This window comes from Rana temporaria, chromosome 2 (genome assembly GCF_905171775.1).
Source record: "Rana temporaria chromosome 2, aRanTem1.1, whole genome shotgun sequence".
NCBI classification, from domain to species: domain Eukaryota; kingdom Metazoa; phylum Chordata; class Amphibia; order Anura; family Ranidae; genus Rana; species Rana temporaria.
Genome location: NC_053490.1, coordinates 149,387,194 through 149,414,419, shown reverse-complemented (window position 1 = coordinate 149,414,419; position 27,226 = coordinate 149,387,194).

Sequence of the window (27,226 nt, the reverse complement as noted above, 5' to 3'; positions counted from 1 at the left end):
ACACACGACCGAGTTTCTCGACAGAATTCAGCCAGAAACTCGGTCGGAGCTGGATTCTGCCGAGAAACTCGGTCGTGTGTACACTTTTCAGCGAGGAAGCCGACGAGGAACTCGTCGGGCCGAAAAGAGAACATGTTCTCTATTTCCTCGTTGTTCAATGAGGAAAGTCGGCCCGCCGAGCTCCTCGGCGGCTTCCACACTGAACTCGACGAGGAACTCGATGTGTTTGGCACGTCGAGTTCCTCGGTCGTGTGTACGGGGCCTAAGGGCATAAGGGGGAGGAGCTGCAATCAGAAGGTTTTTTATTTACCCTAATGCAGAGAATGCATTAAAGTATCCACGCTGGATTGGGCATGGGCTCAGGTAAGTATAAGGTCATAAGAGGGAGGAGCTGCACTCAGAAGGTTTTCTATTTACCTTAATGCAGAGAATAAAATAAAGTAAAAATGTTCAGCCTTTAGAACCACTTTAAATACACTTACTAAAATGTTTTACCCTGCATTAAGGTTTTCTATTTACCTTAATGCAGAGAATAAAATAAAGTAAAAATGTTCAGCCTTTAGAACCACTTTAAATACACTTACTAAAATGTTTTACCCGCCAATACAGTACATTTGTTTTTCTGTTCATCCAACCTGGAGATTTTCACAGCTCTGCCACACAAGACAGCCCCTTCTAGCAGGGCAGAACACCTAATATTTTCTGCTGCAGTTTTTCTTTCACTTACAGGTCTCCTTCCCACCATCTCCCTATGACTGAACGGTAAAAGGAGAAACAGCAGACTGGTGAGCTAATTTTTCTTTCACTTTCCTACCACTGTAGCACAACTGTTTGGTCCTTGTGCTGCTTCATTCTCCCCCAGTCTGGGCTCTGCTATACAAGAACTGCAAGAGACTAAAACCAAGTCAAGTTTAGGTAATATACTGCTAACATAAAAACCAAACAAAAAAAAAAAGAACATGTTCCTAAATATAGAGCTTCAAAAATGTGTCTTTTATAAATTATATCAGCCTGGAGATCAGATTCAAATTTATGCTGACTGGTAAAAAAGAAAAATGAAAAATGCACAACATCTACCTGGAGAAGCTATCCAGAATGTCCAAAATGAGTTTAGAATCCAAGCATGCCTAAGCACTGACATATACATAATGCTTTATTACAACGACCTAATAATACAACCACTGCCTTTCCAGCTACTCTAATAATAATACTAATAATAATTGTGATTCTTAAATGTCTGCATATTTTAGTTTTCTCAAAATTTCAAGTGCCTACCAAGGTATATTACACATGCTTATGATAACTAATATATGTGATATTTGCATGTGTAAAGAATTCCTCTACCATGTAACTTCACTTATTTCATTAAAGAGTACCTACACTTTTATTGAGAAAAAACAATAACATTTCCTCTGGGTGGTTGATCTACACTATAATACCAAAAGTATTGGGATGCCACGTACAGGAACTTTAATGACATCCCAGTCTTAGTCTGTAGGGTTCAATATTGAGTTGGCCCACCCTTTGCAGCTTCAAACAAGGTCCATAAAGACATGGATGAGCGAGTTTTGGGTTGAGGAACTTGACTGGCCTGCACAGAGTCCTGACTTCAATTCGATAGAACACCTTTGTGATGAATTATAGCGGAGACTGCGAGCCAGGCCTTCTCTTCTTCGTCAGTGCCTGACCTCACAAATGGACTTCTGGAAGAATGGTTAAACATTCCCATAGACACACTTCTAAATCTTGTGGACAGCCTTCCCAGAAGAGTTGAAGCTGTTATAGCTGCAAAGGGCGAGCCAACTCAATATTGAACCTTACCCTTCAGACTAAGACTGGGATGCTATTAAAGTTCATGTGCATGTAAAGGCAGGTGTCCCAATTATTTTGGTAATATAGTGTACATTGCATTGATTTTAACAAAATTTGTAGCAGATTCCTACCTGCTTCTGCTCTGAAGAAATAGCTGTTTGCTTTCACCATGTCCTTTGCAGATGGTTTTTGAATAGAAGATTCTGGTTCATTATAATCCTCAGCTGGTATACCCTGTGGGCCAGATTCAGGATGGCGAGCGGTTCTTTGCGGCGGCGTAACTTTTCCTATTTACGTTACGCCGCCGCAACTTTACGCGCAAGTGCTGTATTCACATAGAACTTGCGTATAAAGTTGCGGCGGCGTAGCGTAAATTGGGCAGCCTAATTCAAATTGGGCGGGTAGGGGGAGTATGGTATTTAAATTAGGCGCGTCCCCGTGCCGAACGTACTGCGCATTCGTCGACCATTGAAAAATCCCAGTGCGCATGCTCCGAATTATGACGGTGTTTTCGACGTGAACGTAATCGACGTAAATCCCCATTCACGGACGAGTTACGCAAACGACATAAACATTTTCAAATTTCCCGCGGTCACGACGTCCATACTTAAAGGGTCACTAAAGGAAAAAATTTTTTTAGCTGAAATGACTGTTTACAGGACATAGAGACATAATAGTTAACTGATTCCTTTTAAAAATGATTAAAAATAGATAAAAAAACAATCATATAATGTGCCTGCAGTGTAGTTTCGTTTTTGCTGTTGTTTGCTGGTTCTCTGATGTACAGAGAGCCACTAGAGCAGTGGTCTCAAAGTACCGGCCCGCGGGCCATTTGCGGCCCGCGGACCAGTTATAAATGGCCCTCAGGCAGGGTGGAAGTGAGGGGAGCAAAAAAAAAAAAAAAAATTTTTTTTTTTTTTTTTTTTTTTTTTTTTGAGCTGGTGCCATCTGGTGGTTAGCCGTTGGTATTACAAGTTATTACCACCAGATGTAAGCTGGCGCCATCTGGTGGTGGCCGTTGGTATTACAAGTTAAGCATTACAAGTTAAACAGAAATTCTAATGTCATTTTACACTATTTTCACTGCCATATTCTTCCCTCTAATTAGAACCCCCAAACATTATATATATTTTTTATCCTAACACCCTAGAGAATAAAATAGTGATCGTTGCAATACTTTCTGTTACGCCGTATTTGCACAGCGGTCTTACAAGCGCACTTTTTTGGGAAAAAATTACACTTTTTTTAATTAAAAAATAAGACAACAGTAAAGTTATCCCCATTTTTTTTAATATTATGAAAGATAATGTTACGCCGAGTAAATTCATACCCAACATGTCACGCTTCAAAATTGTGTCCGCTTGTGGAATGCCGACAAACTTTTTTACCCTTTAAAATCTTCATAGGCGACGTTTAAAAAAATCTACAGGTTGCATATTTTAAGTTACAGAGGAGCTAGAATTATTGCTCTCACTCTACCAATCGCGGCGATACCTCACATGTGTGGTTTGAACACCGTTTACATATACGGGCGCTGCTCACGTATGTGTTCGCTTCTGCGCGCAAGCTCGTCGGGACGGGGTGCGTTTTCTGGCTCCTAACTTTTTTAGCTGGCTCCTAGATTCCAAGCAAATTTGTCAAACCCTTACTTACACCAGTGCTGGTGGTAATAATGCGCTCGCTGACACTAATAATTTAATAATGTGTTCCAATACTGTTGTTTTTGAAGTTTGAAAGTTTGCATGCGGCCCCCCATGGCATATGAAAACTTGTCTTGTGGCCCTCAGGTAATTTGAGTTTGAGACCCCTGCACTAGAGGGCAGTCAGCCAATAGAGAGCAGTGATACTTTGTCTAAAACTCCTCAGCACCAATCCAGTTTCGTTTTACACACAGCTCCTTGATTAGTGACCACCGTGAGAAATCTCCCAGTACTGTGGTTATCAGGAAACAGGCAACCAGGAAGTGTCCAGAACAGAGAGGATTTACAGCAACATGAAAGCAAAAACGAACAATGAGGACATGAAACCAGGACTGCAGTGAGGTAAAGGAAGCCATTTAGCTAAAAAAAAAAATTCCTTTAGTGACCCTTTAACATAGGATGCGCCATCTTTTTGGTGCTTTATCTTTACGCCGGGAAACCCCTTACGGAAACGGCGTAAAGTCACTGCGTCGAGCGGGCGTACGTTCGGGAATTGGCGTATCTCGCTGATTTACATATTCTCGGCGTAAATCAGCAAAAACGCCCCTGGCGGCCATTTTAAAAATGCAGTTAAGATACGACGGCGTAATACAATTACGCCTGTCGGATCTTTCCTGCAAACCGGCGTATCTTGTTTTCTGAATACAGAAAACAGATACGCCGGCGCAAAGTCAGAGTTATGCCGGCGTATCACTGATACGCCGGCATAACTCTACCTGAATCTGGCCCTTTATGTTTTAATGAAACATTAAAAGTATTCAACCCTTGGAGTATCTCACTGGACATCCTATTGCAGGGGATGCCTAAAATTAAACTTGTAGTTTGCTGACTCCTGGGGAAAGCAGCGAGACAATCACACAAGAAGGAAATTACATTTCTTCAGAAAATTACAGCGCCCATAGATTAAAAAGGAGTATGTTTTTTGTGAAAATTGCTTAAAGCGGTGTTCCAGACGCGATTTTGTTTTAAAAAGTCAGCAGCTACAAACACTGCAGCTGCTGACTTTTAATAAGGACACTTACCTGTCCAGGGAGCCCGTTATGTCGCCCCCCTGAGGCCGATCCGTCCATCAAATCGGGTGCCGGCGCCGCCATCCTAACAAAGGGAAACAGGCAGTGGAGCCTTGCGGCTTCACTTTCCATTTCCTACTGCGCATTGCGCGAGTCGCGCAGCGCTTTGTGAATGGGCGACTGTCTTCTGGGACACACACAGGTCCCGGAAGACAGCGCTCCCCATTTCCCAGGAGGCAATGCAAGGACGAAGACGAGACCGAGGAGCTCCACGAGAAGGAAGTGGCAGATTAGGAAGACTGCCTAGCAACAGCCATTTCTGGTAAGTAAACATTTTTTTTTTCAAATGTTTATAAAAAAATTTAAAGGAGTCTTTTAATGTTAATATATTTTTTTTTTTTTAGGGTGGACCTCCGCTTTAAGCTATATTTTTTATTTGCTATATTTTTTTCCAAGTGGAGTTATCCTTTAAGTGAATGAGTTGACCCAGGCAAAGGTAAAACCATGATGGTATGTATGTAGGTAATCTAACACTGTAAGCCTATAATATACTGGAGTCAGCTGATGGCGGCAGTCCCATTAGGCTTATTTATATGAAGTTACTCATCACATGGCCCTGTCAATGTCTAGTGACTCTTGTTAGTAGAATCATTGGGTTACATAGCTTCATGACTATGTTTAGTCCATAGTCTAAGGACTGAAATCATTAGCCTATGACTGATTGCTGTTTTCATTTTCATGACACTAAGAAGACAGTCATTGGCACACCGTCTAAGTCGGCATGCCATCCATTCCAGTTAGATGGAGTAAGGTCTGCTAGAATGAACATGTGTAAAGTGCAGCTATTATAAACAACATTATATGAATTCCTGATTGTAATTTTTTGCATATTATTTATAATTTTCTCCAAATTTTTTCTGAAAAAAATGACAGTTGAAGGGGTTGTGACAAGCTAGAACAATGCCAGAGGGCTATGAAGTGTTCCTTGTACAGATAGTTTAGATATTAAAAAAATAAATGTTGCTGCTGTGACAGCTTATGAATTGGATGTGCAGGTAATAGTTTGTCCCATGGCAATGTCACTTTTGATAAATATATGTAATGCAGTGGTGGCCCATCCATATGGGGTGCAGGGATGCCGCCCACCTAATCCATGCACCCGACCACTAATCTCCATGCAGGGCAAATGAAGCATGGATTACATACAATTTTTTTTTCTAGAGCCTGAGGCTCTAATTGGCTTCAAAAAAGGATGGGCTTGGGTGCAGAGCAGTGTGCTAAGAGAGTAGTACTACTCTGTTTGCCATAAAAGGTAAACTTCCAGGTTTGGCTGCCAGCCAAGTCTAGGTGGGGTTTGATCTGGGTCTCGGAGTGACTCAGGGTAGAGCTGGGTGGTTCACAAGCAGCATCAGAATGTTCTGGTACTTTCTGGAAGGGGAGGTGAGAGGAGGAAGGTGGAGTTGTTTTGGGTATTCTAAGGTAAGGTGACCAGATTTTTCAAATTAAATCCGAGAACATATTTTTTTTAGTAGTAATGGCGGCAATCAATGACTCTCTGCCCATCGCCGCCGCCGCCCGCCTCACAGCCTGTCAAGGCTTAGGCCTCTTTTACACGGGGCGGATCAGTAATGATCCGCCCCGTGCACCTCCGTTTGCTCAGCGGGGATAGCTCCGTTGATCCCCGCTGAGCCGGCGGATGACAGGGCGGTCCCCGCACACTGTGCAGGGACAGCCCTGTCTTTTCTCCGCTCACCCCTATGGGGGGATCGGATGAACACGGACCGTATGTCCGTGTTCACCCGATTCGATCCGCCAGACGGATGGAAAAGTAGGTTTTTCCTTCGTCACACTTTGGCGGAGCGGGTCGGATGTCAGCGAGCATGTCACCGCTGACATCCGCGGCTCCATAGAGGAGCACGGAGCGCCCGCTCAGGTCCACCAAAAAAAACTGGCAGGCGGACCTGAACGGGTCGCCAGTGTGAAAGAGCCCTTACTCTCCAGGCTCTGGCTACTACTGGGTGGGGAACGGAGGAAGATCACTCTGCCAGGGAAGGCAAGGAGATAAGCAGGCAGGCGGCTGACCAGGACTAGAGCCAAGGCAGAAGAACATGCGAGCAAAGCTTAATGGGCATGTGCCCGAAACTGAAGAAATATTCCCTCCGCTCCGACCAGCACATGATCATCAGAAGGGGGAAGAGATAATGGAAAAAATACACCCCCTAAGCTAGTAGGAGCGGGGAGTGCAATTCATATATTTTTTTTAATTCTGCACTGACTGTCTTTGAAATTCCCCAGCCCCTGTTCAAATCCAATCCGGGGACAAAACCGGGGACAGACTTGGTCCAGGGACAGTGTCCTCAATCCAGGGACTGTCCTCGGAAACCGGGGATGTCTGGTCACCCTATTCTAAGGAGCTCTGACCAATCCCCAACTTGGATTGGCAGGGGGCAGGCCTCCTTATATACCTAGCCCAGCTGGTGGGGGAGAGGGGTTCGTGAGGAAGCTGTTGGTGGCCTTGGAGGGATCGCCCCAGTCTGGGGGGTGATGACCTTGGGCATGGGCTCGGGTGCGAATGGGTCCCTGCTACAACACACAGAGGTGTCCTTGCCAAGAGGAGCAAGGAGAGGACAGCGGGAGAAAACACTGCCAGGTAAGTCTCCAGGGAGGAACTACAGGTCGCAACCGGGAGGGCTGGTAAATGATGCACAGTCAGGAGGACTGGAGAGGCACACCTGAGAGGACTGGGAGAGAGCAGTCTGGGATAGGTACAGAACCAAAAAAGAGGACTGTAGAAGTATGGGTAGAAGAGAGAGGCAGCTGCAGCCAGGAGGGCTGGCAGGGCCTGAAGAGGTGGTGTTGGGAGCAGTAGCCACATGTAGGACAACTAGAACCAAGGACTGTCATTTTTCTGCTACACCATAGTGATCCTATGCAGGGCCGTTGCGACAGGACAGGCAAGCCAAGCAATTGCTTGGGGCCCCAGAGCTAGCCTGGGGCCCCGAGCTGGCATGCTGGGCCCCCCTCCCTCGCAACTCGCTCGCTGCACGGGAGGAGGAAGGAGGATGAGGGAGGAGGAAGAACTAAGAAGCCATTTTCGGTAGCGGCCGAAACCCCCCACCCCCGCTTCTGAACTTGAAAAGACTCGGATGTCATTTCCGACAGCAGCACATCCCCAAGCTTCTCAACCCCGCCCTGTCGTTGTCCATTTTGCTTGGGGCCCCCAAAATCCTTCAAATGGCCCTGATCCTATGTCCCTACCTGCAAAAGGAACTTGCACGGCCTGGCTAAATCAGTGTCAGCCCTAAACCTGTGCTAGTTGGTCCTGAAAGTCCAAGCAAGTCATGTGCTGGAGGTGTTGAGGAGAAATAGCCTGCAAGCAAGTACTTTGCTGGAGTGAAGACTGGAGTGTATACACAGGGAGCTTTGGTCCCAGGTAAATATCCTGCAAATTTCAGTGGTCATCCAATATTTCCTTACCCCATCCAAGTTTTTTCCCCTCGTACATGGACTGCTTTCTGTCTAAGAGTGACTGGAAATTGTGTGCCTGGCTGGGCAGGGTGATAGGTGGACTACTATACTCAGTAGCCCTCACAAGGATATTGCTACATATGTAGAAAAATATGAACAATATTTTTAGGGATCATGATTTCCTAAACATTAGATGATAGTCAATTATTCTGTTATTCCTCCCCCTAGATAACCCAGACACTTTCATCAGAATGGGGGGACCCAGGGATGCGTACCTACTACTCCTTGCAGTTTACACCAGGAGAGCCAAGCCCTCCCCCATACTCTTGTGATCCTCAACACTCAACTGTCAATTTTACTTCGGGGGCCTGCTCTATGTATCAGCGATGATGTTGGTGGCATTTAAGAATGACAGTTTATAGAAAACTACTATATGGTGGGTTTCAGTGAATTATAATTTACAATCTTAACCACTTGCTTACTGGGCACTTCAACCCCCTTCCTGCCCAGACCAAGTTTCTGCTTTCAGTGCTGTCACACTTTGAATGATAATTACGCAGTCATACAACACTGTACCCAAATTTTATTTTTATAATTTTTGTCCCACACATAGAGCTTTCTTTTGGTGGTATTTAATCACTGCTGGGTTTTGTGTTTTTTTTGTGTTAAAAAAATTAAAAAAGCCAAAAAAATTCAAACAAAAAACAAAACAACAGTTTTCTATTTTGTTATAAAATTTTGCAAACGGGTAATTTTTCTACTTCAATGATGTGCGCTAATGAGGTGGCACTGATAGGCTGCACTGATAAGGTGGCACTGGTGGACACTGATAGATGGCACTGGTGGACATTGATGAGGCGGCACTGGTGGGCACTGATAGGTGGAACTGGTGGGCACTGATAGGTGGCACTGAGAAATGGCACTGATGAGTGGCACTGATGGGCACTGATGGGCGGTACTGAAGGGCACTGATAGGTGACACTGGTAGGCAGACCCGGGCTAGGTGGCACTCATGATGAGGCACTGATGGGCACTGATTGGCACCACTGGTGGGCATTAATAGGTGGCATGGTGGGCATTGATAGGTGGCACTGATATGCACTGGTGGGCACTGATTGGTGGCACTGATATGCACTGGTGGGCACTAGATGTGGCATTGACAGGCGGCACTGGTGGGCACAGATGATGTGGCTGCGCCTCTTCCTCTTTGGGACCGATGTCCCTTTCACAGAAGCCGGTAAAACAGAAACATTTTCCGATCTTCTGTTTACATCACGTGATCTACTGTCATCACATCATATGACAGCATCCCGGCAAAGTAGGTCTGCTCTGTAGAAGTCATTCGGCTATAGCATGGATGCAAAGGAGTTATAGCGCCATCAATTTGCACAGCACTTTACATATATATTATACATTCACATCAGTCCCTGCCCTCAAGTAGCTTACAATCTAAGGTCCCTAACTCACATTCATATATACATATACTAAGCCCTATTTAAACAGGAGCCAATTAACCTACCAGCATGTCTTTGGAGTGGGGGAGGAAACCAGAATTCCTGGAGGAAACCCACACATGCACAGGGAGAACTTGCAAACTCCAGGCAGGTAGTGCCATTGTTGGGATTCAAACAGACAGTCCTAGTGCTGCTAGGCGGAAGTACTAGCCATACTGTATAACACACTCAGACTGGTGTGCGTTGTGTAGGGGTGGTACGATTCATTGTCATATAAAAATTCCCACCGTTTACTCTTTTTAACTTTATTTAAAATTAAAATACACTGTGGTGCATTGATATGGGTTGAAGTGCATTGCACTATGTAATTTACTGGCCCCTTCCTTTTCTGAATGAACGCAGTGAACAATCAGCACCAATCACTCCTGTGTCCATGCATCACGGAAGCATAGTAAACGGTGTTGATTATGCTTCAATTTGTGAATAAGCAGGATTCCTCAGAGCATTTCCTGTTTATTTATCTGTGCAGCTGAGACTGTAGAGAAAGGGACTGATAAATCTATGTCCTCGGTCACTTTCGGCCAGGGAGGGGGCAGGGGTTCCTGTCAGGTAGGGGCTTTGTGATTTATAACAGCATCCCTGCTTGCAGTGCACAGACTATTTACCTTAAGTAAATAAACCCCAATGTTTTTTTTTTTTTTTAAAGGTGAGGGTTTACATACACTTTGGGGTTGATTTACTAACGGCAAATATACTGTGCACTGCAAGCGCACTTGTTCCAGAGCTTAGTAAATAAGGTAAAACGTCACTTTGCAAAGAATACTCAATCACATGCAAGGAAAATAAAAAAAATGCATTTTTGTTTGTACATGCCTGGATGATGGATATCAGCAGAGCTTCCCCTCAGACCAGGGGCAAATGCACTTGCAGTGCACAGTATATTTGCCTTTAGTAAATCACCCTCCCTAAGTTCACTATTGTGCCATTTAATTGATTTTGTCCCCCATGTATTGTATAGTCAGATGTTGAATACCTTCACCTCCGACATTATTTTGTTTGTTACAGTTCAGTTTTATTTTAATTTACCTCAGTGCTGAGAAATGAAACAACACTTTAGAACGTAATCTATACGATCCTCACCCAAAATTTCCCTAATTTGCCCAACTCCTGTATGTTGAAACGCTTAAAGTATTTATATGTGAAATTCTTTAGTTTCTAAAAAAATCAGTAGGAATTGTATTTATTTTTAGTGCAAAGAAATGGAGAAGTGAAACAGAATTATGATATTTAACAAGTAAAAAGGCTGTCACTGCCATTACAATAAGCTTCTCAGTAAGCTCCATACAAGGAAAGTAAAGGAATATCACTATACAGTGAGTGAGGGGCTCCTGTAAGACGTGACTCAGGGACATTATATGAAATAGAATGAGTCAGAAGTGAGCAGAGTAGACTGGGAACATAGGGGCAGATTCTCGTAGATTGGCGTAAAAATGGACGGGCGTAACGTATCTGATTTACGTTACGCCGCCGCAAGTTTTTCAGGCAAGTGCTTTATTCACAAAGCACTTGCCTGTAAAGTTGCGGCGGCGTAGCGTAAATCACCCGGCGGAATTCAAATTCGGCGGGTAGGGGGGGTGTTTCATTTAAATGAAGCGCGTCCCCACGCCGAACGAACTGCGCATGCGCCGTCCCTAAAATTTCCCGGCGTGCATTGCTCTAAATGATGTCGCAAGGACATCATTGGTTTTGACGTGGACGGAAATTACGTCCAGCACCATTCAAGGACGACTTATGCAAACAACGTAATTTTATAAATTTTCGACGCGGGAACGACGTCATACTTAACATTGGCTGCGCCTCATATAGCAGGGGCAACTTTACGCCGGGAAAAACCTAACATAAACATCGTAACTTTACTGTGTCGGCCGCGCGTACGTTCGGGAATTCGCGTATCTAGCTAATTTGCATACTCGACAGGGAAATCGACGGAAGCGCCACCTAGCGTGGAAAAAAAAATTGCAGTTACGATCCGACGGTGTAAGAGACTTACGCCTGTCGGATCGAATGGATATCTATGCGTAACTGATTCTAAGAATCAGGTGCATAGATACGACTCCTCGGATTAGGACTTACGACGGCGTACATGGTGCAGCGCCATCGTAAGCCCTTTGAGAATCTGGGCCATACTGTCACTGATACAAACAGTATGCACTGATCCATCACATTGTGACATCTGGGGACAGAAAAATCTATACAAATCTCCAATCCAGGCTGATTCAATAGAGCAGGGGTCTCCAAACTGCGGCCCGGGGGGCGGATGCGGCCCTTTCCTGGCCTTTATCCGGCCCTTGGGGCACTAATCCTCCCACTGATATGAGACACTATTGTGACATCTAACACCAACAATGGGGCACCATTTATTCTACTGAAACCAATAATGGAGCACACATACTCCCTATGATAGCAAAGATAGGCCACTATTCCTCCTAACCTGGAAAAAGAGAGGAGATGTTGCGCTAGTTAATTAATTAGATCTAAACACAGATGGATAAAAAGTAAAAAATTGAAGCCAGTAAGTCCAAATTAAATGGGAAGCTGTAAAAAGAAAATGAGAAATAGTCCCAGTGTGTCCACAATAAATATAGTTCATATAAAAGTGAACAAATGTTGAAGAACAAATGAGACAGCCACCACCACGAATCAATAAAGAATGGAGGCTTACCACATGGCAAGCAATAAATGCTTGCGGCTGCAAACCCCAGCCAGGGCTTTTAGGCGATCCTCACGGGGGGGGGGGGGCGGTGTGGAGAAGGATGTTGAAACCCCCAAACGAATCCACGATTTTTGTAACGTGTCACAAAAGAAAACACTCAATAGTGAAGTATGTCGTGGATCAATACACATATAAGGTATATAGTGACTTAGGAACCACCACCACCAACACCCTATAAATCGGAGGCTTACCAGAGCGTATGAAAATAACCAGCATGTGGCTAAAACCCTAGCCTGGGCCTTTAAAAATCCTGGGATGTGATAACAATCCTTAGGGATCCTCCGTATTCAGCAGGTACATAAAAAGAATAATGGGGCCCACATAGTAAAGTACGTTTGAGACTGTACGTTTAATAAGTAAAAATATGCACTTACAAGGTTAAATGACAATAAAAGCAGAGAGAGAAGCCGGCCGGCTCGGAAGAAACGCCCGTCCACTCTGAACACCACGTCCTGCGTCAGCACGCTACCTTCCCGACGCGCGTTTCGTCATAAAATGACGTCATCTGGGGCACCATTCCTCCTAACCTGATGCCAGAAAATTTTCCACTCCCACTGGCCACGATCCGGCCCTCCTAAAGTCTGAAGGACGGTGAACCGGCCCTTTGTTTAGAAAGTTTGGAGACCCCTGCTTTAGATTTACATTAAACTTTGTACAGTAGTAGAAGGGCCTGCCTGATTGCATACAAAATTCAAATTGTTTAGGTATGACCTCATATTATATATTTTTTTTAAATCTAAAGGATAGTTGTAGAAAAAATTTGTATAATGTATGGCCAGCTTAAGGCTTCCTTCACACGAGGCGGGCTCCCGCCGGCTCAGCGGGAGATCTCTCTGTGGTTCTCCGCTGAGCCAGCGGATGACAAGTCCCTCTCTGCTCACTGAGCGGGGAGGGGCTTGTGCAGCGCCGCTGTCTCCTATGGAGAGATCGGATAAAAACGGACAGCATGTCCGTTTTCATCAGATCTCACCCGATCCTATCCGCCATGGACGGATGGGGACGTATCGCCATTTGTCTGATTTTGGCGAATCGGATGTCAGCAGACATGTCTCCACTGACATCCGATGCTCCATAGAATTGCATGGAGCGGCCGTTCAGGTCCGCCGACAAAACTGACAAGTGGACCTGAATGGTCCGACCGTGTGAAAGGGGCCTAACACAGGCAAGGTCTGCATAGTCAATGTGATTGGTATAGAAATCATCCAAACTAGGGGAGAACCTTGGAGCCTGGAGCTTGGAGTACATTATTTTTTTATTTTATTTTATTTTTAGACTGTAGGAATGTATTTTTTACTAAGAAACTTGGAGGAGTGTCAGTGGATTTATCCTGCAGCCTGTGTACCAGTGCATTGAAAATCACTGGTAAGAAATGCTTAGAAAAATATAAATACCACAAATTTCATCACAGGAAATCTTGCACATCTCGTTAAACGTTAAGTGTCTCTTTGTTTTCCGAGAAAACTTCCTGGCCAGCTCATGGAACAATGAGAATATTGTTCAGCATTATAACCTATCAATATATTTTATTTTCTCACCAACATAATACAGGTATATATATATCAGAACAGGAAAAAAACATAAACCAGAGCAGATTATTATTATACAGGATTTATATAGCGCCAACAGTTTGCGCAGCGCTTAACAAAATAAAGGCAGACATTACAGTTACATTACAATTTGGTACAAGAGGAATCAGAGGGCCCTGCTCATTAGAGCTTACAATCTAAAAGGGAGGATCAATTGATACAAAAGGTAATAGCTGTGGGGAATGAGCTTATGGAGGAAGTAAAACAGTGTTAGTTAGAAGCAGGATAGGCTTCTTTAACCACTTCAATACTGGGCATTTTCACCCCCTTCCTGCCCAAAACAATTTTTAGTTTTCAGCGCTGTCGCACTTTGAATGACAATTGCGCGGTCGTGAGACGTGGCTCCCAAACAAAATTGACGCCCTTCTTTTCCCACAAATAGTGCTTTCGTTTAGGTGGTATTTGATCACCTCTGCGTTTTTAAATTGTTCACGCTATAAACAAAAGAAGAGCGTCAATTTTTTAAAAAAACACAATATCTTTTACTTTTTCATTTAATAAATATCATAATTTAAAAAATAAAATAAAAATGTTTCCTCAGTTTAGGCCGATACGTATTCTTCTACATATTTTTGGTAAAAAAAATCGAAATAAGCGTATTTGATCGGTTTGTGTAAAAGTTCTAGTATCTACTAAATAGGGAATAGAATTATGGCATTTTTATTTATTTTTATTTTGTTACTAGTAATGGCGGCGATCTGCGATTTTTATTGTGACCGTGACATTGCGGCGGACATATCGGAAACTTTTGACAAATTTTTGGGACCATTTACATTTATACAGCGATTAGTGCTATAAAACTGCACTGATTACTGTGTAAATGTGACTGGCAGGGAAGGGCTTAACACTAGGGGGCGCTGAAGGGGTTAATATGTTTCCTAAAGTGTGTTCTAACTGTAGGGGGGAGGGGACTCACAAGGGGAGGAGACCGATGTGTGTTCCTCTGTACTGGGAACACACATCGGTCTCCTCACCACTGACAGGACATGCATCTGTGTGTTTACACACACAGATCCATGGTCCTGCCGTAATTGCGGGCAATCGCGGGTGCCCGGCGGCCATCGCGGCCGCCGGGCATGCGCACCAGGTCCTGAACAATGCGGCGCGCGCACGCCCCCTAGCCGCCCGGGAAGGCAAGGATGTCATATGACGTCCACACGGAGGGTTCCCGCCGATGTCATTTTACAATGACTCGGTAGGGAAAGGGTTAAAGAGAAGAGTTTTCAGGGATCGTCTATGGATAGATTAGGGAACAGTCGGACAGATTGGGGTAGGGGGTTCCAAAGGATGGGAGAAGCTCTGGAGAAATCCTGAAGGCGAGCATGGGAGGTGACATGGGAGCTAAAGAGCAGGAGGTCTTGGGAGGACCGAAGAGACCGGCTTGGTTGGTATTTTGGGACTAGATTAGTGATGTCGCTGGGGGCCGAGTTGTGGATGGCTTTGTAAATTAGTGTTAGGTGAGTGGGAGCCAGTGGAGGGATTGGCAGAGAGGGGTGGAGGACACTGAATGGTTGGTAAGGTGGATGAGTACTGCAGGTATACTGTACTGTATGCACTGAAAAGTAAAAGTAAAAATTACGAAAAATTGTTACCCTATACAGCAGTGGTCATCAACCCTGTCCTCAGGGCCCACTAACAGGCCAGGTTTGCAAGATAACTGAAATACATCACAGGTGATGTAATTTGCTGCTCAGTGATTGCAGCATTCTAGTCTGCATCTCCCCAAGGTAATACATAAAACCTGGACTGTTAGGACAGGGTTGATGGCCACTGCTATACAGTACTCACTATAATTTTCCTTGACTGGGTTATTCTCAAGTCAGCATACAGTGGGATCAGCGCACCCCATTGACCCCCTTAGGACCACCTTCTCTCAAAGAAATAAACAAGCACATTACTCCCTGAAGAAGCTTTTCGTGACTAGACAGTAACAGGACAATATGTAGGGTAAATATGCTGATATGAGGATAAATCAGGAAAATACAATTACTGGAAGAATAGTGTAACAATTCTTGGCTCATCCCTAATTCCCAGGAAAAACACAAAAACAGTAATGCTGAAAACAGGCCCAAATCTATGGAGGTGCTGGAGTGGGTTGTGCCCCTCCAGATTTGAGCATCTCCTCCCAGGTCTCATAAGCCCCATACACACTATCAGTTTTCCTGATGGTTTTCTCTTCAGGTTTACCAAAACCATCTAATATGAGGTCAAACCTTAAGCGTTTCAATTTGAATGCAATCAGGCAGGCCCTTGTACTACATGGTTTTGGTAAACCTGAAGAGAAAACCAGCAGGAAAACTGATAGTGTGTATGGGGCTTAGAGTACATCCACTGATGTGTGAACCAGTCTGATAGGACAATTGATATAGGGGTCATTCCGAAGGGGAACATTTCTTGTAAGGGGGACTCTGAAGGGGACATTTGATGTAAGAGGCTGAAAGGGACATTTGATGTAAGAGGCTGAAAGGAACATTTGATGTAAGAGGCTGAAATGGACATTTGGTGTAAGAGGAATCTCTCTGACAGGGACAGTTGATGTAAAGAGAACTCTAACACCAACAGTTGATGTAAGGTGCACTCTGATGCCGAGAGTTGATGTAAGGTGCACTCTGATGTCGAGAGTTGATGTAAGGGGCACTCTGATGCCGAGAGTTGATGTAAGGGGCACTCTGATGGGGTCAGTTATTGTGAGAAGGAACTCTGATGTTGACAATTGACAGACCTGACTTTTTTTTTTCCTGCACCCCCAAATCAAGCTAGAACTGACCCTGGCTGAAAAACACATTTTTAAAGGGTACATTTTATAGAAATTTTACTAATGCTTTCAACATACAAAAGAAAGAAAACAAAACCAAGCGAAAATACAAAACCTAGATATAGCGGAGCAGTTTATAAAACAAGATCAAGTGAAAAACATTTTAATCCTCCTTCAAGGCTGTAGAATTGACAAAGGAGAAAAACAAGCTGAGCTAACTGATGCCACTTCCAACTTGCATTGCAACAACAATAGAACATGAAATACAACTCATAGTTTTGTAGATGTAGTCCGCAGATACCTTGGTATAAGTTGCCCTAGAAGCTAGACCTCTCTCTAGTAGAATGAGCTTGCACTTCAGTCAGAGAAGTTAAACCCTGCTTCACAATAGCTGAGGTAATTATTTTCAAAATCCAAAAAGATCTCACTGTATAAGAAGCCGCCATGCATTCCTTTGGCTCAGTGAACGTAGCAACATCTCTCAGCAGGGCTGAAACTAGGGGGGGCAGGGGGTACTGGAGTGTCTCCAGTACAGGGGGCAGCCATCTTGGCTTGGTCTGATTCAATCCTGGAGGTGACTAGCTGATGCAACAGAGCAAGGAGTAGGGGTATATGGGCTAGTGAGAAGAGGGGAGAGGACTGTCTGGAAGCAAGCAGGTATGTAGGGAAAAGACTGGGCTGCTGCTACTGTCTGAACAGAACTCTGCCATAGCTGACCACAATCTGGAAAGACTGTTCATCACACAGTATGGGATGTGATTTGGATGACTGGTGTGATTGGACCGTATTAGAGAGCATTCCCACAACTTGTAAGGAAGGAAAAGAGGGACTGCCTCAGTAGGATTGAAAAATAGAGATCACAGCAACTTCTATATCTGTCTGGCTTGAATGGGACTATTACTGAATCAGAGCATGTGCCTGGACTCTGGAGACCCAGAGGAGGATGCCCTGAGTCTGAAAGGGGACAACCATTGAACAAGTACAAGTTAATCTGTTGTCTGCTGGAACTGTTGTTCTTTGTTTAAAGTGGTTGTAAACCTTGTATAGCAACATTTACCTACAGGTAAGCCTATAATAAGGCTTACCTGTAGTTACCCTGAATTTCTCCTAAACTTACACAGTTTAGGACATTTGTCCCCTTCCATCTGGGCGGATAGGAAGGCCTATAAAGTAGCCGTGACCTGTCATCCGTCCGCGCCGGTCTTTCAGGCCCGCGACTGGTTACCAAGTTGCTTAAGTGGCCCTCGCTCTTCAAAAGGTTGGGCACCCCTGGTTTAGGAGATATTCACTGTATTCGCATGTACTGACATCATTAGCACATGCGCACTGAAGAAACTGCTTCCTTATGCCATTTCTTCAGCTGCTCTGCTGTTACCGGTGGCTCCCGCGCGCATGTGTGGGAGTGACGTCATGGCGGCTCCGGCCGGAGCCCGCAAACCCGAAAATAACTCCGGGACGACATGTAGCCGGTCACATCGGTGTGCCAGGACTGCTGCAACAGCTTTGTTCTAAGGTAAGTATTTTATAATGATGCATACTAGCTTATTATGCCTTTGTCTTACAAGTTTTTTTTTTTTTTCATCTGGGTTTACAACCACTTTAAGAGCTCCAACTTTGCTGGCCAATGTGTTCTTTTTTTCAGTCACTGGCCAGTGAGATAAAATGGGGACTGTTATAGCAAGTTAGGACTGTCTTTATATACTGTTGCTAGGTAAGTGTAGTTCATTTCTGTTAATTACTGTTAGGATACTTCAGATGTTTAACCATATCTCTCAGAGTACCATTATTATCTTATTGATTGTCTGTATAAGTATACTTGTCATTCCTCTTTTCTTTTAGGCTTGGCCTGATAAATTCTTTGAACTACCTCAAAGGTATCGCTACACTGCGAACAATCATTTTGTTGATTTTTGTGGTTTGGTATGTTTCAAAAATGGGAAGTTTCTTGTACTTTCCCTAACTATTATGGTAATGTGAAATCTACTTTGATTTGGGAACGAGAACCTAAAAGGTGCAGTCTAAAAAATTGTTCTGCTGTATTTACTAAAGGAGTTAGTGTCTTTGACCGTCCAAAATGAGGCCACAAATATTAGGACAGGCTCCTCATTTATGATTAGAGATTAACACAGCCTGATGTATGTTGGAGTTTCTTGTATTGTTGGGTAATTGTTACATGGTTGTTTGACGTCTATTTGTTTTTATAAAATTGTTACTTTGTGGTTTTGGTTGAATAACTATCCTGGTTGCTTTGTATGTTTATTACACGCTGTGGTTGATGGTTTTACATATTGTGTTTGTGTCATGTGTATATCCAGCAAACCGGTTAAGTTATTTGTGACATGTAAGCTTATTCCTATCTTTCCTACCCATGTGTTTACAATAATAAATGTTTGTCACTTCATGTGGGCTTTTGTAACTGAAGGATCTTCTTTATGTGCTGGGAGTGTCAGACATCAAAGGATCGCATGGGTGGAAGGAGTCAAATTCTGCAACTCATTACCACCAAATCACCATTTAAATACAGTAGGTGTTGTGTGATGTGTGTTATCAGTACATGTACACAAATATTGAGGTTGGGTGATTAGTAGGGATGAGCTTCGAGTTCGAGTCGAACATTGCCTGTTCGCCGAACAAAAAACTATTTGGGGTGTTCGCGGCAAATTCGAAAAGCCGCAGAACACCCTGGAAAAGTCTATGGGAGAAATCTAAAGTGCTATTTTTAATGGCTTATATGCAAGTTGTTGTCATAAAAAGTGTTTGGGGACCTGGGTCCTGCTCCAAGGGACATGTATCAATGCAAAAAAAGTTTTAAAAAAACAGCCGATTTTTTGGAAACAGTGATTTTAATATTTTAATAATGCTTGAAGTGAAACAATAAAAGTGAAATATTACTTTAAATTTCCTACCTGGGGGGGCGGGTGTATAGTATGCCTGTGAAGTAGCGCTTGTTTCCCGTGCTTAGAACTGTCCCTGCACAAAGTGTCATTTCTGAAGGATAAAAAAAACACAGTTTTTAAAACTTTTTTGCATTGATACCTGTCAATGCAGTATATTTTGCCCCCACAGGGCTCTGTGGGGGCAAAGCATGACTTCCAGGACTCCTTGTTCTTCTTGCCGACCGCACATTTACTGCTACAGGGCGTCCACGCTGTGCAGGATCACACATATATATATACAGTGGCGGCTGGTGCTCAACATTTTTGGTGGGCGCAAACAAACGAAAAAAAACAAACAATTGCAACCTCACTGTGCCCATCATATGCAGCTAATGTGCCCATCAAACGCAGCCACTGTGCCCATCAAACGCAGCCACTGTGCCCATCAAACGCAGCCACTGTGCCCATCAAACGCAGCCACTGTGCCCATAAAATGCAGCCACTGTGCCATTAATTGTCACCACTGTGCCATGCCATCAATTGTCGCCACTGTGCCATCAATTGTCGCCACTGTGCCATGCCATCAAATACAGCCACTGTGCCATGCCATCAAACGCAGCCACTGTGCCATCATTTATCGCCACTGTGCCCATCAATTGTCACCACTGTGCCCATTAATTGTCACCACTGTGCCCATCAATTGTCACCACTGTGTCATGCCAAAAGCAGGCAATGTGTCATGCCATCAAACCAGAACCAGTGAACCTGATTGGCTGAGACGCCTGTCAGTGTTATCCAGGGAACGCACCCCCCATACGTCCCCTGGATAACTATTTGGAAGCCGATTACAGCCTGAGGGCTGTAATTGGAAAGCCTATCAGAGCCGCTGGCTCTGATAGGCACTTCCAAAGCCAACCAGTTGCCGTTATTCAGATGGCCGGAGCCAGAGGCGGCTCTCTAATTAGGCGGTCGCCTTAGGCCTCGTCCCCCCAGGAGCCTCGCAGCCGTCTAAATTGCCTAAGGAATTGGTTAGAGAAAATTCTATAAACAGTGAATTCATAGTTCATAGAATTTAAAACTCGTAATATATGCAATTTATACAGTTAATTTGTATCGCTTGAATTATTTTTCCCATTATGGATGTGAATGGGGCCTCATGTCTCAGATTTGCCTAAGGCCTCAAAAAGCCTAGAGCTGCCTCTGGCCGGAGCTCACCAGGGGGCCGGCCATCTGAATAGTGGGCGGCAGAGACAATACATGGATTCAGAGAGGGGGCGGTGCTCCTGCGCCCTCTATGGACGCACCGCCACTGTATGTATGTATGTATATATATATATATATATATATATATATATATATATATACACATACATACATGATCCTGCACTTCCAGGTATTGAGTATTAGTGTGAGTGTAGATTCACAGCGGGAGCTGATTAGCCTATGTAAACAAGATAGATTGTCGTCCTGTCAGTACAGAAGGCATGGATCCTGTGTTGCTGTAAAGCAGCAACACCAATCCATGCCTTCCACTAGTAGAACCCCCCCCCCCCCCCCCCCACTACACTGAAACAGCAACTTGGCAATTTTTCCCCTTTAATGTTAACCCCTTCCCAGCCAGTGTCATTAGTACAGTGACAGTGTATATTTTTAGCACTGATCACTGGTGCCCAAAAAAGTGTCAAAAGTGTCAGTTAGGTGTCTGATTTGTCCGCCACAATATCGTAGCCCCGCTATAAGTTGCTTATCGCTGCCATTACTAGTAAAGAATAGATAAATAAATTAATTACAATTCCAAAAATATATCCCATAGTTTGTAGACACTATGGGCCAGATTCACAAAGAGATACGACGGTGTATCTACAGATACACCATCGTATCTCTGACTTACACTGGTCCTATTTATGCGCCTGATTCAAAGAATCAGATACGCATAGATAGGGCTAAGATCTGACAGGTGTAACTGTGTTACACTGTCGGATCTTTTTTTCAATTTAAAAATGGCGCCGGGGGCGTTCCTGCTGATTTACCTTGAATAATATGTAAATCAGCGAGATACGCAAATTCACGAACGTACGCGGACCCGACGCAGTCTTCTTACGACGTTTCCGTAGCGGCTTTCCCGTCGTATACTTACCCCTGCTTTTATCAGGCGCAGCCAATGTTAAGTATAGCCGGCGTTCCCGCGTCGAATTTGAATTTTCTAACGTCGTTTGCGTACGCCGATTCACAAACACGCGCGTCGCAAGTCACGCTCACGTCGAAACCACTGACGTCCTAGTGACGTCAGTGGGAGCAATGCACGCCGGGAAATTACCCGGACGGCGCATGCGCATTTAAATTGGCGTGGGAACGCGCCTGATTTAAATAGCACACTCCCCCTAGCCGCGGAATTTGAATTCCGCCGGGGTATTTAGGAACCGCCGCCGCAAGTTTGGAGGTAAGTGGTTTGTGAATTAGCCACTTGCCTCTCAAACTTGCGGGAGCGGATCTTAAATCACGTAGATCGAGCGGATCTATAGATCCGCTGATCTACGTGAATCTGGCCCTATAACTTTTACGCAAACCAATCAATATATACACTTATTGGGATTTTTTTTACCCAAATTATGTAGCCGTATACATATTGGCCTAAATTTACGAAGATTTTTTTTTTTTTTACATTTTTTTTTGGATAATGGAAGTGGTTAAGCTTAAGATAGTTCTTATTCCCTCAGGCTGTCTGTGCAAGTCAGTGCAGACAGGGTCCTCAAGTCTGCAAAATTTTCTTTGTGACCATGCATGCACGTGAGCTGGCAGAAGGCATGATGGGATATGTAGTCCAGGTGGCTGTACAGGCAGTTACAAACATCCGAATTACATACATCAAACTCATACTTATAAACGGAGGGATACAACAGGAAGTAAGAGGAAATCTCCCCCTAGGAAGGGAAATTCTCTCCTGTCCTGAGTTATCATGGTAAAATGGTGTCACCACTGAAAATTTATCACCAATCCTTGTTTCCACGGCAACCCAAAGTTTTCAAAATCCAATTGTTACAGGGAAAGAAAGTGTGAGGAAATCTTCTGAACAGGGGCACAGACATCAAAACAAATGTTACAGGGGTGTTAACCCTTCCCTAACCCTTCCAGCAATGAAGCATGATGGAGGTTCCTTGCAGGTTTGGGGCTGTATTTCTACAAATGGAGTTGGAGATTTAGTCAGGATCACTGGAGGCCCCAAATTTATTCTGCAGCAGGACAATGACCCTAAATATACAGCCAATGTTATTAACCTCCCTGGCGGTATTCCCGAGTCTGGCTCGGGTGGAATTTCAGTACTAATATCGGTAATCCCCAGCCAGACTCGGGATCGCAGTATCCAGGCAGAGTTTACTTACCTTGTCCCCTGGATCCTGCGATGCCTCCCCGCTGTGTGAGCGAGCTGTCTCCTCGCTTGATTCACACAGTGCCCGTGTGCCGCCGAGCTCCATTCCCTGCGAAGTTATGACGCACGGGGGCAGGGATCGGCGCCAAATTCAAAAAAGTAAAAACACAGTACGCATACAGTATACTGTAATCTTACAGATTACAGTACTGTATAAAATAATTACATAACCCCTTTGTCCCTAGTGGTCTGTCCAGTGTCCTACATGCACTTTTATATTATAAATACTGTTTTTTTCTGCCTGGAAACTGGAGATTGTCCATAGAAACCAAAAAGTGTCCCTTTATGTCAAAAGTGCTTTTAGAGCAGCTAGAAAACAGCGATACTAAATTAGAATCACTTGCAGGATTGAGCGATAGCGATTTGTGGGGAAATTCGTCATCAAACACTGAAAGTAATGACAGCGACAATTCTGCAACTGAGCACATTTCAGTGTTTTTGATTTGATTACATTATTGAATAATTTTTATTATTATATTATTATTTGTTATAATTATTTATAGTTATTTATTAGATTATAATTTATGATTTTTTTATAAACTTTTTCATACCCGGGATGTCTACTAGACTCTTGTTTGGACAGATTTAAGTGAGTTATTCCTAAGAATTTCAGGCCTACAATATAAAACGCCAAATTTCCATGCAAAATGTTTGTAACGCTTTCAGCATCAAAAATCTGAAAGAATCATACCGCCAGGGAGGTTAACTCAGAGCAGACACTTCTTGGGGGGTGCTGTCAGCTACTTCAAGGAGGGGCCAGATGTGTTTGTTGTTTGAGGCTGGGAGCGTGCATGAAAGGGTGGCTCCAGCAGGGTGCTAATGGGACCCTACAAGGGAAAGGAGCCACCCTAACACTGAATTTCAGAGCAAGCATTTAGAGGACTAGTTGATTTTGCAGGAAACTGAAACTTTAAAACAGCCTTTGCCAACTAGGCTTCGGTGGAAACCTAGGGTTCCTCCAGAGGTTGTCAGAGCAATCAGCTCAAGCAATCAGCAATTTTTTTCATTTTGGATAGGGTGTAGCCTTGCTGTTTTTTTTTTTTTTTTGCCGAGTAAACCGGTCGTGTGTACACTTTTCAACGAGGAAACCGTCGAGGATCTCGTCGGGCCAAAAAGAAAGCATGTCTTCTTTTTCCTTAACGGGAATGGGAAAATTTTGCTCGCCGTTATTCTCGGCGGCTTCACAAGGAACTCGACGAGCAAAACGATGTGTTTCGCCCGTCGAGTTCCTCGGACGTGTGTACGAGGCTTTAGGGTGGGCAACAACCTCGGTCCGATTTTTTTCGTCATCTCTGTCCCATTACAGAGATTTGCCTTCACTTCCTGTTCCATAGCCAAACAGGAAGTGAGAGGATATCTTTGTAAATTAAAGGATCTTTTTGTGGACCCCCAGCTCTCCAGAACTAGTGTCCCCATTGGAAGATTTCCCATCTGCTACTTTTCTGGGGGGAAAAAAACAAAAAAATTGGGGTTTTCTTTTTACTTTCACTTTAAATAATAATGGTAAACAGGACAAACAGAGCGGGTAAATCTCATAAACAAGGCCACAGACAGCAATACAAACTGACAGGGGCTCTAATCCCTCTCCACTCTGTCCAAATCTAAAAAAAAGTTTTGCCTTTAATTATACTTTAAGGATTCTTCAGTGTTAACACAGTTCAGAAAGGCCAATTAAAATGTCAGCTGCATACATTGTAAGGGTCCTTGCACATGGGTAGCTGAGCCCATTCAACGTAAATGGCAGCATCTTTCCACCATCTGGGAAGCCCAGGTACAGTATACAGCTCCCCATAGATATACTTGGCTGTGTGTTTCTGTATGCTATCAATACTATCATATACATGAGTAAAGCATATGGGAGTATGATAAAAATCGTTTTCTATTTTTTTTTCTTATCTCCGGACACTTTACTTGTGTTTTCTGATAGTATATAGCCATATACCCAAATACAGCAGTACACAGCCATTCATGTCCAGGCAAAGCTGTGCACTGCACCTGGGCTGCCCTGGAGGGAGAACGACACAGACCTCCACATTGAACAGGCTCAGCTGCCCATGTGCAAGGACTCTATTGCTGGCCATACACAGTTAGAAAATCGTTTTGAAAAAGCGTTTGGTACGCTCGCTCGTTCGACTTTTGGGCTCATTTTGGTTATAAAAATTCAATTTTTTTTTGCGCAAAAAACAAACAACCATGTTGGATTTTTAAAGGGGTTGTAAAGTAATTTTTTTTCCCCCTAAATAGCTTCCTTTACCTTAGGCTGCTTTCACATTGCAGCGTGGAGCCGCGGTGACGGTATAGTCGCGCTATTTGTAGCGCGGCTATACCGTCGTATTTACCGTGATATTCGGGCGCTAGCAGTGAGGTTTTAACCCCCGCTAGCGGCCGAAAAAGGGTTAATGGGAAGGCACGGTATAGGAGCGGTGAACACACCGCTCCTATACCGCGGTAAAGATGCGGCTAGCAGGACTTTTGGTGCGCTCCTGCTAGTGCACCGCTTCAATGTGAAAGCCTTTGGGCTTTCACATTGAACACTGCAGGGCATGATTTTTCATGCGGTATAGCAGCGCTATTTTTAGCGCTGTACCGCATGAAAAACGCCCCAGTGTGAAAGGGCCCTTAGTGCAGTCCTCCTTCACTTACCTCATCATTTGATTTTGTTTTAAATGTCCTTATTTCTTCTGAGAAATCCTCACTTCCTGTTCTTCTGTCTGTAACTCCACACAGTAATGCAAGGCTTTCTCCCTGGTGTGGAGTGTCGTGCTCGCCCCCTCCCTTGAGGGGGCGAGCAGGAGAGTCAGGACGCTCTCTACTTTGCAGATAGAGAAAAGAGCTGTGTGTTAGTGGACATCCTGCTCGCCCCCTCCCCCCTCAAGAGGCTTTCTCCACACCAGGAAGAAAGCCTCGCATTACGGTGTGGAGTTACAGACAGAAGAACAGGAAGTGAGCATTTCTCAGAAGAAATAAGGACATTTAAAAGCCAAATGGAAGGATGAGGTAAGTGAAGGAGGACTGCACTAAGGTAAAGGAAGCTATTTAGGGGAAAAAAATGTTTCCTTTACAACCACTTTAAGGAAAAATTATTGATTTTCTAAACATTAGTAGTTGAATTGATCGAAAACATTACGAACAAAAGCTACAGCGCATGCTCGTGTTAAAACGTAACCCCAGAAAATAAATAAATAAATGTAACCTCAGAAGTACAACCAAAGAAAAGAAAGATCTTTCTTTAAATACAGTTGGCGAGTGGGGGGGTTCAAATAGGTCAAAAAACAATTTGATGAAAAATGTACCATTTATTGTTTTGATTGATAATATTTTGACAATTGTTCTTCCCACTGACCACCATCATTGTATGCATGTTTGACAGATCTTTATAAATCCAACCTTTTTTTTTATTTTATTTTCTAGCCGTCTATGTCCAGCAAAAGTGATTTCATCGACATTTGACAGAGTTGGATATTGTCTGTGATACTTCTTTATATTCGCAGGACAACCTTTTGGTTAGCAATGATTGGACTGATAAAGTGGGATACACCTCAAAAATGTAACTGTTAGTCCAAAAAAAAAAGACATTTTAATAAAGTTTAAAAAAATTAATAAAAAAAGGTAAACAATGTAATGCACTGGAATTGGCGCATTAGCACTATTCCTTCCAGCGGCCGTGATCAGATTGGCTGCTGGTGTAAATGAGTCCAATAGCAACCAGTTGGGATCCCTTTGCCTTTCTCTGGCGCTTCTTAGGAAATGAAAAGAGGCATCAGATTGGCTGGCAGCACACATATGGCACGCGTACAGCGCACATATGGCACGCGTACAGCACACACACTATATACATGCAGTTGCTTTTGTACATGAGATTGTATGCTCTAACGAGCAGGACCCTCTGATCCCTCCTGTATTGAATTGTATTGTAACTGTACTGTCTGTCCTCATGTTGTAAAGCGCTGAGCAAACTTTTGGCGCTATATAAATCCTGTATAATAATTAAAATGGCTTAAAACTTATTTTTTTCCTGGGTCCATTTATACCAGACGCGCTGGCATGTGTTGATCAATACATACTAGTGGATATTCAGTGTAAAAGCAATGGGGTAGATTCAGGTAGGGGCGCGCATAGTTACGGCGGCGCAGCGTATTGTATTGTAATTACGCTACGCCGACACAACTTACAGGAGCAAGTGCAGTATTCACAAAGCACTTGCTCCGTAAGTTGTGGCGGCGTAGCGTAAATGGGGCCGGCGTAAGCGCGCGTAATTCAAATGTGGAAGGGGGGGGGCGTGTTTTATGTAAATCTATGATGACCTGACGTGTACATATCCCAGTGTGCATTGCTCCCAAGTACGGCGCAACAACGTATTGGTTT